This window comes from Ranitomeya variabilis, chromosome 5 (genome assembly GCF_051348905.1).
Source record: "Ranitomeya variabilis isolate aRanVar5 chromosome 5, aRanVar5.hap1, whole genome shotgun sequence".
NCBI classification, from domain to species: domain Eukaryota; kingdom Metazoa; phylum Chordata; class Amphibia; order Anura; family Dendrobatidae; genus Ranitomeya; species Ranitomeya variabilis.
The window spans coordinates 51,171,278-51,186,319 of NC_135236.1; positions in this window are offsets into that span (position 1 = coordinate 51,171,278).

A 15,042-nucleotide genomic window follows, 5' to 3' on the forward strand; every position below is an offset into this window, starting at 1 on the left:
CAATTTTTTTCATGGGAAAATCCCTTTAATATTACAGAGAAACAGCTGCTTCACACAGAAGACAATTGGTGGTAACAGCTGTTTCCCTGCAAGATTAAGGGGAATCTGTCACCAGGTTTTTTTCTACCCCATCTGAGAGGGGCATGATATAAAGGCAGATACCCTGATTCCAGTGATGTTTCACTTCCTGCGCTGCTTCATACAGTTTTGATAAAATCACAGTTTTTCTGCTGTGGATCTAGCTGTTCTCTAAATGTTGAGCCCTGTATAACCCCGCCCACACCACTGATTGGCAGCTTTGTTGTGCACTGTGCATAGGCAGAAAGCTGCTAATCAGTGGTGGACATGTAGTTTTACAGACATCTTGAATGTGAAGCTCTGCTTAGTAGCAGGTTTACTGGTCCTCTAATGATAATCTCCTGCTGATAAAACTGCTGATAATTTTATAAAAATATTACCGCAAGAAGCTCAGTAAGCGACACATCGCTGGAATCAGGGTCTCTGTTTCTACATTATTCTGCTCTCAGATTTTAGCTGGTAAAAACCTGGTGATTGATTATCTTTAAAAAAAAAAGATTCACGGAACCCAAATGATTGTGCAGGGAAACAGTAAAAAGGCAGCTGTCGCACCGGGCTGCTGAGGTTAAGAGCAGCAGCATGACCGCTAGGTGTGAACGCAGTCGAATACTGATGCAAAATCTGAACAGAATATACAAGTACCCTTAGGGGCGAAACGAATCATTGCAGCAGCATATGAGAAACAGAGGGACAATGTGTAAGAAGGAAGCAGCTCTGCCTTAGCCTATAAATAGCTGCCCTGTATAACATATTCATGGAGTCGCGGCCGCACTACAAGTCACAGGATTACAGCTCTTGCCGTGCTGCTCTCAATAGTTCTGCAGTTTTGTTTTTTCTAGAAACACCAATTCAGCAGCTGACGGAGCAGCCTGGGACCTGAGCTATTTAATGACCGGAACAAAAGAATAGACTCTGTTCCACCGAGCGACCTTGTGCAAAACAATGACTGGAATGCCGCGCTCCAGAGAGAACAATGTGGACGCTCTCATGCAATGATGTAATATATATAGATAGTGCAGCCAACAATCACTGTTTCCCATGATGCTGTGTGACAAAACAAGAAATAGAAAGTTCACATTATTCTTCATCAAATTTACCATCTTATTTTCCTTACACACATTAGACTGCAGTCAGCCAAGCAATCAGATTGCGGAGGATGATCAGCTGATGTGTATGGTGGTGTCCCAAGGGTCGATTTTAGCCTTTCCACCGTCGCAGGGATCCAAAAAAAATCAGCAATGAATAAACTGAGCACATAAATATATGTCAGTAATGGAAAAATAGAATACATAAGTATGTACCCGAACCCAGCAATGAATAAACCATACACACAAATACAGTTGTGCTCAAAAAGTTTACATACCCCGGCAGAATTTTTGCTTTCTTGGTCTTTTTTCAGAGAACATGAATGATTACACCAAAGCTTTTTCTCCGCTCATGGTTAGTGGTTGGGTGAAGCCTTTTATTGTCAAACTACTGTGTTTTCTCTTTTTAAATCATAATGACAACCCAAAACATCCAAATGACCGTGATCACAAGTTCACATACCCCATTTCTTAATACCGTGTATTACCTCCTCTAACATCAATGACAGCTTGAAGTCTTTTGTGGTAGTTGTGGATGAGGTTCTTTATTTTCTCAGATGGTAAAGCTGCCCACTCTTCTTGGCAAAAAGCCTCCAGTTCCTGTAAATTCCTGGGCTGTCCAGCATGAACTGCGCGCTTGAGATCTCCACAGAGTGGCTCAATGATATTGAGGTCAGGAGACTGAGATGGCCACTCCAGAACCTTCACTTTGTTCTGCTGTAGCTAATGACAGGTGGACTTGGCCTTGTGTTTTGGATTGCTGTCATGTTGGAACGACCAAGTACGTCCCATGTGCAGCTTCTGGGCTTATAAGTGCAAATTTGCCTCCAGAATTTGCTGATAACGTGCTGCATTCATCTTTCCTTCAACTTTGACCAAGTTTCCTGTGTCTTTGTAGCTCACACATCCCCAAAACATCAGTGATCAACCTCCATGCTTTACAGTAGGAATGGAGTTCCTTTTATCATAGGCCTTGTTTACCTCTCTCCAAATGTAATGTTTATGGTTGTGGCCAAAAAGTTCAATTTTGGTCTCATCACTCCAAATTACCTTGTTCCAAAAGTTTTGAGGCTTGTCTCTGTGCTGTTTTGCGTATTGTAGGAGAGATACTTTGTGGCATTTGCGCAGTAATGGCTTTCTTCTGGCGACTCGACCATGCAGCCCATTTTTCTTCAAGTGCCTCCTAATTGTGCATCTTGAAACAGCCACACCGCTAGTTTTCAGAGCGTCCTGTATTTCAGCTGATGTTATTTGTGGGTTTTTCTTTGCATCCTGAACAATTTTCCTGGCAATTGTGGATGACATTTTTGTTGGTCTACCTGACCATGGTTTTGTTTTTACAGAGCCCCTGAGTTTCCATTAGTTAATTTTTTTTCCAGATTGAACGCTGCTGACTGGCATTATGAATTCCTTGGATATCTTTTTGTATCCCTTTCCTGTTTAATACAGTTCACCTACCTTTTCCCGTAGATCTGTTGACAATTCTTTTGCTTTCCCCATGACTCACAATCCAGAAATGTCAGTGGCTGGATGAAAGATACAAGAGTCTGTCTGGATCCCAGAAACACACTTAGCTTTTATGCACACCACACTGATTACAAGCAAACAGGTCACAGGTGAGGATGTTACCTTTAGTAGCCATTCAAACCCATTTGTGTCAATGTCTGTGCATGTTATCAGGCCAAAATCACCAGGGTATGTGAACTTTTTATCAGGATCATTGGGATGTTTTGGGTTGGCATTATGATTTAAAAAGAGAAAACACAGTAGTTTGACAATAAATGGCTTCAGCTAACCACTAACCATGAGGGGAGGAAAAGTTTTGGTGTTAACATTCATATTCTCTGAAGAAAGGCCAAGAAAGTAAAAATTCTGCTGTGGTATGTAAACTTTTGAGCACAACTGTATACACCGCTCAACACTGAAACTGCAACATCGAGGATGAAAAGTCATGGATATGTGTTACTTATATGGAAATAATTACAAAATGGAAACAGCATGTACAAAGTATCTGGTATGAGCTCTGCACGCAGAAATACACACACTTAGCTGCTATCAATGAGATTATTAATAATTGAGGAATGTTATGCACTTGGGCAAAACATCAAGATCCGCTGCTGGCAGCTCCCCGAGCAATTGCAGACCCACAACGTCCTAGTTGGGTTCAAAGTGACCAAACAGGCTGCTCACAGTAGTACAATTAACATGAGACCTGACCTGAATACAGTAATACTGTCTACTATGCTTACCCCCATATAGTAATATCCCCCATTCTGCCCCATACAGTAATAATATCTCACATTCTAAAATAGTTATAATATCCTCAATATAGTAATAATATCCCACATAAAATATATTGTCCCCCATTCTGGCTCTGATATAGTCATAAGGTTCCCCATTCAGTATCATGTCCCCCATACAGTATAATGTCTCCAATTCTGGCCCCAATATGGTAATAATGTCCCGTATTCTGACCCAAATACAGTAATCTTGTCCCCATTCGGCCCTATGAAATTATGTCCTCCATCCTGACCCCCATATTGTAATAATTCTGACCAACAGGCAGTATAATTGTCCCCCATACAGTATAATGTCATCCATTGTGGCTAGACAGTATAATGCTCCTCATTTTGACCCCATATAGTATAATGTCCCCCTCTGTGGCCCCCATACATTATAATTTTCCTCTCTGTGGTCCGTATACAGTATATCCTCAACTGTGGCTCCCTTACAGTATATTGCCCCTCACTTTGCACCCTATACAGTATAATGTCCCCATCTCTGACTCCTGTTCACTATAATTTTGACTTCTGTGGCCTCCAAAATGTATAATGTTCTGCTCAATGGTTTACACACAGTCTAATTCACCCATTGTGGCACCAATACAGACTAATGTTCCTCATTTTGACCCCATACAGTATAATGTCCCTCTCTGTGGTCCCCATACAGTATATCCTCCTCTGTGGCTCCCTTACAGTATACTGCCCCTCATTTTGTCCCCTATACAGTATAACATCCCCCTCTGCGACCCCTATGCATTTTAATTTTGACTTCTGTGGCCTCTAAAATGTATAATGTCCTACTCAATGGCTTACACACAGTCTAATGTCCACATTGTGGCACCTATGCAGTATAACGTTCCTCATTTTTACTCCATACAGTTTAATTTCCCCCATACATTCTAATTCTGCTCTTTGTGGCATCCATAAGGTATAATGTCCCTCTAAAACATTTCACTCTATAGATGATGTTTACTGGATCCAGTGGATGTAATTACCTCCTTCTATTGTTCTCAGGAAAATAAGCAGTGTCAGATATAGTGTAATGTCTTTTTGGCTTCTCCTGTTGTGAATTCTGCTTTTGGGTTCCCTCCGGTGGTAGTAGGTGGTAATGCAGTTGTCCCTGGGTTGCAGTCCTGGTCAGGTGTGTCTGCTGATTGCAGTTCTGACTGGGGTATTTAGGTGTGCAGGATTCATTAGTCCTTGCCAGTTGTCAATTGTTGCTGGGAGGTGTTGGACCTCTTCTTGGTTCCTCCTGTCTTTCTGCCAAATCAGCAAAGATAAGTGTCTGTTTTTTTTTCTGTGGCACACATGCTGTGTGCTTCATAATTCAGTGCTATTCTCTGTGTTTTCTTGTCCAGCTTAGATTGTGTCAGTATTTTCTCAGTCTTGTTGGATTCTCTGGGGTTGCAGATACTTATTCCACGTCTTTAGTTAGATTGTGGAATTTTTTGTATTATCTGCGGTGGATATTTTTGGAAGGGTTTTATTACTGACCGCCTAGTAATCTGTCCTATCCTTTCCTATTTAGCTAGAGTGGCCTCTTTTGCTAAATCCTGTTTTCTACCTGCGTGTGTCTTTTCTTCTCCTACTCACAGTCAATATTTGTGGGGGGCTGCCTATCCTTTGGGGGTCTGCTCTGAGGCAAGGTATTATTCCTATTTCCATCTATAGGGGTATTTAGTCCTCCGGCTGTGTCGAGGTGTCTAGGGTTTGTTAGGCACACCCCACGGCTACTTCTAGTTGCGGTGTTAGTTCAGGATTGCGGTCAGTACAGGTACCACCGACTCCAGAGAAAGTTTCATGCGGCTCCAAGGTCACCGGATCATAACAGTACAACTGGCCAATAATGAGTTAAATGCATCTCAGAAGAAGGGAAGAAAGGTGTTGAGCCATTTTTTTCTGCAGCCTGCTTTGTCTTTTCTTCCCTCTTTATCTATGGGTGGCTGAGGAGTCTTGTGCCAGCATGGATGTTCAGGAATTAGCTTTTCGTGTAGAACAGCTTGCTGCTAGGGTACAGGGTATTTCTGATTATATTGTTCAGACTCCTGCTTTAGAGCCGAAGATTCCTACTCCTGATTTGTTTTTTGGTGATAGGTCCAAATTTTTGAGTTTTAAAGACAATTGTAAACTGTTTTTTGCTCTGAGACCGCGATCCTCCGGTGATTCCATTCAGCAGGTTAAAATTGTCATCTCCCTGCTGCGTGGCGATCCACAGGATTGGGCATTTTCCCTGGAATCTGGGAATCCGGCCTTGCTTAATGTAGACTCCTTTTTTCAGGCTTTAGGATTATTATATGATGAACTGAATTCTGTGGATCAAGCGGAGAAAACCTTGTTGGCCCTGTCTCAGGGTCAAGAGGCGGCAGAATTGTATTGTCAGAAATTTAGAAAATGGTCTGTGTTGACTAAATGGAATGATGATGCTTTGGCGGCAATTTTCAGAAAGGGTCTTTCTGAATCCATTAAAGATGTTATGGTGGGGTTTCCCACGCCTTCCGGTCTGAGTGATTCTATGTCTCTGGCCATTCAGATTGATCGGCACTTACGGGAGCGTCGAACTGTGCGCGCTGTGGCGTCATCCTTAGAGCAAAGTCCTGAGCCAATGCAGTGTGATAGGATTTTGTCTAGAACGGAACAACAAGGATTCAGACGTCAGAATAGGTTGTGTTATTATTGTGGCGACGCTTCTCATGTTATTTCAGTCTGCCCTAAACGGACAAAAAGGATCGCTAGTTCATTTACTATCAGTACTGTACAACCTAAATTTCTGTTATCGGTGTCCTTGATCTGCTCATTGTCATCATTTTCTGTCATGGCGTTTGTGGATTCAGGCACCGCCTTGAACTTAATGGATTTTGAGTTTGCCAGGCATTGTGGTTTTCCCTTGCAGCCTTTGCAGAACCCTATTCCTTTAAGGGGGATTGATGCTACACCTTTGGCTAAATATAAGCCCCAGTTTTGGACACAGGTGACCATGCACATGGCGCCAGCCCATCAGGAAGATTGTCGATTTCTGGTGTTGCATAATCTGCATGATGTTATCGTGCTGGGTTTTCCGTGGTTGCAGGTACATAATCCTGTGTTGGATTGGAAATCTATGTCTGTGACTAGTTGGGGTTGTCAGGGGGTTCATAATGATGTTCCTTTGATGTCAATCTCCTCTTCTTCCTCTTCCGAAATTCCAGAGTTTTTGTCTGATTTTCAGGATGTATTCGATGAGCCCAAGTCCAGTTCCCTTCCACCGCACAGGGACTGTGATTGTGCGATTGACTTGATTCCAGGCAGCAAGTTTCCTAAGGGCCGACTTTTCAACCTGTCTGTGCCTGAACATACCGCCATGCGGAGTTATGTTGAGGAGTCTTTGGAGAAAGGGCATATTCGGCCATCTTCTTCACCGTTGGGAGCAGGTTTTTTTTTGTTGCTAAGAAGGATGGCTCCTTGAGACCTTGTATTGATTATCGCCTGTTGAATAAGATCACGGTCAAGTTTCAATACCCTTTACCTTTGCTTTCCGATTTGTTTGCTAGGATTAAGGGGGCTAGTTGGTTTACGAAGATTGACCTTCGGGGGCATATAATCTTGTTCGTATTAAGCAGGGTGATGAATGGAAAACTGCGTTTAATACGCCCGAAGGCCATTTTGAATACCTTGTGATGCCATTCGGGCTCACTAATGCTCCATCTGTTTTTCAATCCTTCATGCATGATATCTTCCGGACTTATATTGATAAATTCTTGATTGTATATTTGGACGATATTTTGATTTTTTCCGATGATTGGGAGTCTCATGTGGAATAGGTCAGGATGGTATTTCAGGTCCTTCGTGACAATGCTTTGTTTGTGAAGGGGTCTAAGTGTCTCTTTGGGGTGCAGAAGGTTTCTTTTTTGGGCTTTATTTTTTCTCCCTCATCTATGGAGATGGATCCGGTTAGGGTTCAGGCTATTCATGATTGGATTTAACCCACATCCGTGAAAAGCCTTCAGAAATTTTTGGGTTTTGCACATTTTTATCGCCGTTTCATTGCTAACTTCTCCAGCGTGGTTAAACCCTTGACTGATTTGACGAAGAAAGGCGCTGATGTGGCGAATTGGTCCTCTGCGGCTGTCTCTGCCTTTCAGGAGCTTAAACGCCGATTTACTTCTGCTCCGGTGTTGCGCCAACCGGATGTTTCTCTTCCGTTTCAGGTTGAGATTGACGCTTCTGAGATTGGGGCAGGGGCCGTTTTGTCTCAGAGGGATTCTGTTGGTTCTTTGATGAAACCGTGTGCCTTCTTCTCCCGCAAGTTTTCGCCTGCTGAACGTAATTATGATGTCGGCAATCGGGAGTTGTTGGCTATGAAGTGGGCGTTTGAGGAGTGGCGACATTGGCTTGAGGGAGCTAAGCACCGTATTGTGGTCCTGACTGATCATAAGAATTTGATTTACCTCGAGTCTGCCAAACGGCTGAGTCCTAGACAGGCTCGATGGTCCTTGTTTTTTTCCCGTTTTGATTTCGTGGTTTCGTATCTTCCGGGTTCTAAGAATATTAAGGCTGATGCCCTTTCTAGGAGTTTTTTGCCTGATTCTCCTGAGGTCCTTGAACCGGTCGGCATTCTGAATGAAGGGGTGGTCCGTTCTGCCATCTCCCCTGATTTACGGCGGGTTCTTCAGGAATTTCAGGCTGATAGACCTGACCGCTGTCCTGTGGGGAAATTGTTTGTTCCTGACAGATGGACTAGTAGAGTGATTTCTGAGGTTCACTGTTCTGTGTTGGCTGGTCATCCTGGTATTTTTGGTACCAGAGATTTGGTTGGTAGGTCCTTTTGGTGGCCTTCGTTGTCACGTGATGTGCGTTCTTTTGTGCAGTCCTGTGGGACTTGTGCGCGGGCCAAGCCTTGTTGTTCCCGTGCTAGTGGGTTACTTTTGCCATTGCCGGTCCCTGAGAGGCCCTGGATGCATATTTCTATGGATTTTATTTCTGATCTTCCGGTTTCCCAGAGGATGTCGGTTATCTGGGTTGTTTGTGACCGGTTTTCTAAGATGGTTCATTTGGTGCCTTTGCCTAAATTGCCTTCCTCTTCAGAGTTGGTTCTGTTGTTTTTTCAGCATGTGGTTCGTTTGCATGGTATTCCGGAGAATATTGTGTCCGACAGAGATTTCCAGTTTGTTTCTAGGTTTTGGCGGGCCTTTTGTGCTAGGCTGGGCATTGATTTGTCTTTTTCTTCTGCATTTCATCCTCAGACAAATGGCCAGACCGAGTGAACTAATCAGACTTTGGAGACTTATTTGAGATGCTTTGTGTCTGCTGATCAGGATGATTGGGTGGCCTTTTTGCCATTGGCCGAGTTTGCCCTTAATAATCGGGCTAGTTCGGCTACTTTGGTTTCGCCTTTTTTTTGTAATTTTGGTTTTCATCCTCGTTTTTCTTCTGGGCAGGTTGAGCCTTCTGACTGTCCTGGTGTGGATTCTGTGGTTGACAGGTTGCAGCAGATTTGGGCTCATGTGGTGGACAATTTGGTGTTGTCTCAGGAGGAGGCTCAATGTTTTGCTAACCGTCATCGGTGTGTTGGTTCCCGGCTTCGGATTGGGGATTTGGTTTGGTTGTCTTCCCATCATGTTCCTATGAAGGTCTCTTCCCCTAAGTTTAAGCCTCGGTTTATTGGTCCTTATAGGATTTCTGGGATTATTAATCCGGTGTCTTTTCGATTGGCGCTTACGGCCTCTTTTGCTATCCATAATGTCTTCCATAGATCTTTATTGCGGAAATATGTGGTGCCCGTTGTTCCCTCTGTTGATCCTCCGGCCCCTGTTATGGTTGATGGGGAGTTGGAGTATGTGGTTGAGAAGATTTTGGATTCTCGTTTTTCGAGGCGGAGGCTTCAGTACCTTGTCAAATGGAAGGGTTATGGCCAGGAGGATAATTCTTGGGTTTTTGCTTCTGATGTCCATGCTGCTGATTTGGTCCGTGCCTTTCATCCTGATCGGCCTGGGGGCGCTGGTGAGGGTTCGGTGACCCCTCCTCAAGGGGAGGGTACTGTTGTGAATTCTGCTTTTGGGTTCCCTCCGGTGGTAGTAGGTGGTAATGCAGTTGTCCCTGGGTTGCAGTCCTGGTCAGGTGTGTCTGCTGATTGCAGTTCTGACTGGGGTATTTAGGTGTGCAGGATTCATTAGTCCTTGCCAGTTGTCAATTGTTGCTGGGAGGTGTTGGACCTCTTCTTGGTTCCTCCTGTCTTTCTGCCAAATCAGCAAAGATAAGTGTCTGGTTTTCTTTTCTGTGGCACACATGCTGTGTGCTTCATAATTCAGTGCTATTCTCTGTGTTTTCTTGTCCAGCTTAGATTGTGTCAGTATTTTCTCAGTCTTGTTGGATTCTCTGGGGTTGCAGATACTTATTCCACGTCTTTAGTTAGATTGTGGAATTTTTTGTATTATCTGCGGTGGATATTTTTGGAAGGGTTTTATTACTGACCACCTAGTAATCTGTCCTATCCTTTCCTATTTCGCTAGAGTGGCCTCTTTTGCTAAATCCTGTTTTCTACCTGCGTGTGTCTTTTCTTCTCCTACTCACAGTCAATATTCGTGGGGAGCTGCCTATCCTTTGGGGGTCTGCTCTGAGTAGTAGTAGTAGTATTCCTATTTCCATCTATAGGGGTATTTAGTCCTTCGGCTGTGTCGAGGTGTCTAGGGTTTGTTAGGCACACCCCACGGCTACTTCTAGTTGCGGTGTTAGTTCAGGATTGCGGTCAGTACAGGTACCACCGACTCCAGAGAAAGTTTCATGTGGCTCCAAGGTCACTGGATCATAACATTCTCCCCCTTGAAGTGCATGGACAATTGTGTAACAAGAGGTTTGGAGAGTAAGGATATCTTAATTCTAGAGGAATTCAAGATTTGGAGATCAGTCAATTTGGACTAATATTCAATACATTTATTGGAAAGAAATTCACATTTGACACGAAAGTTCCCACTTCTGGTTCCTGCAGACATCTGGTTCCAGGGCATGCAGAGTATATAGTAATGAGGGGTCGGGCGACATGGATAAAAGGATTAATCAAATTTCCATATGCAACCAATTGGATACTGCATTACCACTGTAATTGATCAGCCCTTCCCATAACATAGGTATTGGTTGAACAAAATGAGTATATTACCTGTGGCTTGGTTTTTTAATTAATAAGAGATAATGTGATACTCACCCACCCGCGCTTACCTGGATACAGTAAAGGTCGTATGCCATTTATATGACTTTTGGATATGGGACGGACCCCCACTCCATTTAAAAAAAAAACCTCATAACTACAGTAAACCTAAATACTGGAATAAATACACAAAACTCATTATTTTGGTTGCCAAAATGGCCACAGCTTTATGTAAGTCACAGGATTAAGACAACCACAGTAGGAGTCAGGTGAAGTGCTAGTACATTGGGATTCGCAAGTATTTTGATACCCCAAGCTGTCTGACATATAGCACCAGGACAGACAACCATAAAGGGGCGGCACACACTGGCTTGCCATTCAAGCAGAGCCAGTAATCCTTCAGGGCACCAAAGACCCTATTATCCTGACTCAAGGGCACTGGGAATAGTCATATTGCCCTTTGTGTTAATGCACTTGATTACTTTACCCATAGTCACTCCTGTATACTGTACAATACACGAGAGGCAGGGCTGAAAACTGGGCCCGTGATATGTCTGCCTGAGCTTGGGGCAGCACCATACTAGGAGTGCCCACTCACTGCCCCTCCATGTGCTGAGTTATTAGTGCCCACTCACCGCCCTGCCATGTGCTGAGTAATTAGTGCCTACTCACTGCCTCGCCATGTGCTGAGTTACTAATGCCCACTCACTGTCCCTCCATGTGCTGAGTAATTAGTGCCCACTCACTGCCTCGCCTTGTGCTGAGTTATCAATGCTCACTCACTGCTCCACTATGTGCTGAGTTATTAATGCCCACTCACTGCCCCACCATGTGCTGAGTTATTAGTACCCACTCACAACCAGCCATATGCTGAGTTATTGGTGCCCACACACTGCCCCTAATGTGCTGAGTTATAAGTGCCCAATCAGCGCCCGCCATGTGCTGAGTTATTAGTGCCCACTCACTGCCCCACCATGTGCTGTGTTAATAGTGCCAACTCATTGCCCTGCCATGTGCAGATGTCACGACTCTGTTGTCGGGTATCCTGGGACCAGGGGCTCCTTTCTTGTCCCTAATGCTAGGTGCGCCCTAGCTTGCTCTGTTCCCTGGATTACTTCTGATGGTGAAGACGCCTGGGCCATGTACAGTACCTTATCTAAGCTCCTGAATCTGCACCCAGTCTATACCCCTCCACTACCCAGGGAAGAGGGAAGTAGTAGTGGACTGCAATGCACCAAACAGACTATTATTGCCCCCTCACCGCACCACCATGTGCTGAGTTATTAATGACCCCTCAAAGCTCTGCCATGTGCTGAGTCATTAGTGAACCCTCACCGCCCCGCCTTGTACTGAGTTATTAGTGCCCACTCACTGCCTGCCATGTGCTGAGTTATTAGTGCCTAGTCACAACCCCGCCAATGTGCTGAGTTATTCCGCTAATATACAGGTGCTTCTCACAAAATTAGAATATCATCAAAAAGTTAATTTATTTCAGTTCTTCAATACAAAAAGTGAAAGTCCTATATTATATATAGTCATTACAGAGTGATATAGTTCAAGTGTTTATTTCTGTTAATGTTTATGATTATGGCTTACAGCCAATGAAAACTCAAAAGTCATTATCTCAGTAAATTAGAATACTTTATAACACCAGCTTGAAAAATGATTTTAAAATCCGAAATGTTGGCCTACTGACACGTATGTTTAGTAAATGCACTCGATACTTGGTCGGAGCTCCTTTTGCATCAATTACTGCATCAATGCGGCGTGGCATGGAGGCGATCAGCCTGTGGCACTGCTGAGGGGTTATGGAAGCCCAGGTTGCTTTGATAGCAGCCTTCAGCTCATCTGCATTGTTGGGTCTGGTGTCTCTCATTTTCCTCCTGACAATATCCCATAGGATAACCCATTATCTATGGGTTAAGGTCAGGGGAGTTTGCTGCCAATCAAGCCCAGTGATACTGTTGTTTGTACACCAGGTATTGGTACTTTTGGCAGTGTGGACAGGGGCCAAGTCCTGCTGGAGAATTCAATTTCCATCTCCAAAAAGCTTGTTGGCAGAGGGAAGCATGAAGTGCTCTAAAATGTCCTGGTAGACGGCTGCACTGACTTTGTGCTTGATAAAACACAGTGGACCTACACCAGCAGATGACATGGCTCCCCAAACATCACTGATTGTGGAAACTTCACACTAGACCTCCAGCAGCTTGGATTGTGGTCTCCACATTATTAATACAGACTCTGGGACCTTGATTTCCAAATGAAATGCAAAATTTACTTTCCTCGTGGAGGGTGTCAGTGACTGCCTTCTGGACATCTGTCAGGTCAGCAGTCTTGCTCATGATTGTGGAGCCTACGGAAACAGAATAAGGAACCTTTTCAAATGCTTAGGAATACTTTGCCGGTGTTTTTTTGTACATTTTTCTAATTTGCTGAGTTAATGACTTGTGTTTTTATTGGCTGTAAACCTTAATCCTCAACATTAACAGAAATAAACAGGTGAAATAGATCACTCTGTTTGTAATGACTTTATATAATATATAATAATAATAATAATAATAATAATTTTATTTATATAGCGCCAACATATTCCGCAGCGCTTTACAACTTATAGAGGGGACTTATACAGACAACAGACATTACAGCATAACAGAAATCACAGTTCAAAACAGATACCAGGAGGAATGAGGGCCCTGCTCGCAAGCTTACAAACTATGAGGAAAAGGGGAGACACGAGAGGTGGATGGTAACAATTGCTTTAGTTATTTGGACCAGCCATAGTGTAAGGCTCGGGTGTTCATGTAAAGCTGCATGAACCAGTTAACTGCCTAAGTATGTAGCAGTACAGACACAGAGGCTATTAACTGCGTAAAGTGTATGAGAACATGATGGAGGAACGTGATTATGTTGTTGTTTTTTATTAATAGGCCACACAGGGATAATTAGGTTAATGCGTTGAGGCGGTAGGCCAATCTGAACAAATGAGTTTTTAGTGCACGCTTAAAACTGTGGGGATTGGGGATTAATTGTATTAACCTAGGTAATGCATTCCAAAGAATCGGCGCCGCACGTGTAAAGTCTTGGAGACGGGAGTGGGAGGTTCTGATTATTGAGGATGCTAACCTGAGGTCATTAGCAGAGCGGAGGGCACGGGTAGGTTGGTAGACTGAGACCAGAGAGGAGATGTAGGGTGGTGCTGAGCCATGGAGTGCTTTGTGGATGAGGGTAGTAGTTTTGTACTGGATTCTGGATTGGATGGGTAGCCAGTGTAATGACTGGCACAAGGTAGAGGCATCGGTGTAACGGTTGGCGAGGAATATGATCCTGGCAGCAGCATTCAGGACAGATTGGAGCGGGGAGAGTCTGGTAAAAGGTAGGCCAATTAGTAGAGAGTTACAATAGTCCAGACGAGAGTGAATAAGTGAGACAGTAAGAGTTTTTGCAGAGTCGAAAGTAAGAAAAGGGCGAATTCTGGAAATGTTTTTGAGATGCAGATAAGAAAAGCGAGCCAGTGATCGGATGTGGGGGGTGAAAGAAAGCTCGGAATCAAGGATGACTCCAAGGCAGCGGGCATGTTGCTTTGGAGTAATGGTGGAACCGCACACAGAGATGGCAATGTCGGGCAAAGGTAGGTTTGTAGAGGGAGAGAACACGAGGAGTTCAGTTTTTGACAGGTTCAGTTTCAGATAGAGGGAGGACATGATGTTAGAGACAGCGGTAAGACAATCACTGGTGTTTTCTAAAAAGGTCGGCGTGATAACAGGAGAAGAGGTATATAATTGGGTGTCGTCAGCATAGAGATGGTACTGGAAACCAAATCTACTGATTGTTTGTCCAATAGGGGCAGTATACAAAGAGAAGAGGAGGGGGCCTAGGACTGATCCTTGAGGAACCCCAACAGTAAGGGGAAGGTGAGAGGAGGAGGAACCAGCAAAACAAACAGTGAAGGATCGGCCAGAGAGATAGGAGGAGAACCAAGAGAGAACGGTGTCCTTGAGGCCGATGGAGCGGAGCATAGTGAGGAGGAGCTGATGATCCACAGTGTCGAATGCTGCGGAGAGATCCAAGAGAATTAGCATGGAATAGTGACCATTAGATTTAGCTGTTAGTAGGTCATTAGAGACTTTAGTGAGGGCAGTTTCAGTAGAGTGTAAAGAGCGGAAACCAGATTGAAGAGGGTCGAGAAGAGAATTATCTGAGAGATAGCGGGTAAGACGGGAGTGGACCAGGCGTTCGAGGAGTTTAGAGATGAAGGGAAGATTAGAGACAGGTCTATAATTAGCGGCACAATTTTGATCGAGGGAGGGCTTTTTAAGTAGTGGATGTATGATGGCATGCTTAAATGAGGAGGGAAAAATACCGGAAGTGAGGGAAAGGTTGAATATTTTTGTTAGGTGAGAGGTGACAGCCGGGGAAAGGGACTGGAGGAGATGCGACGGAATGGGGTCGCTGGTGCAAGTGGTCGGGCGAGAAGATGCAA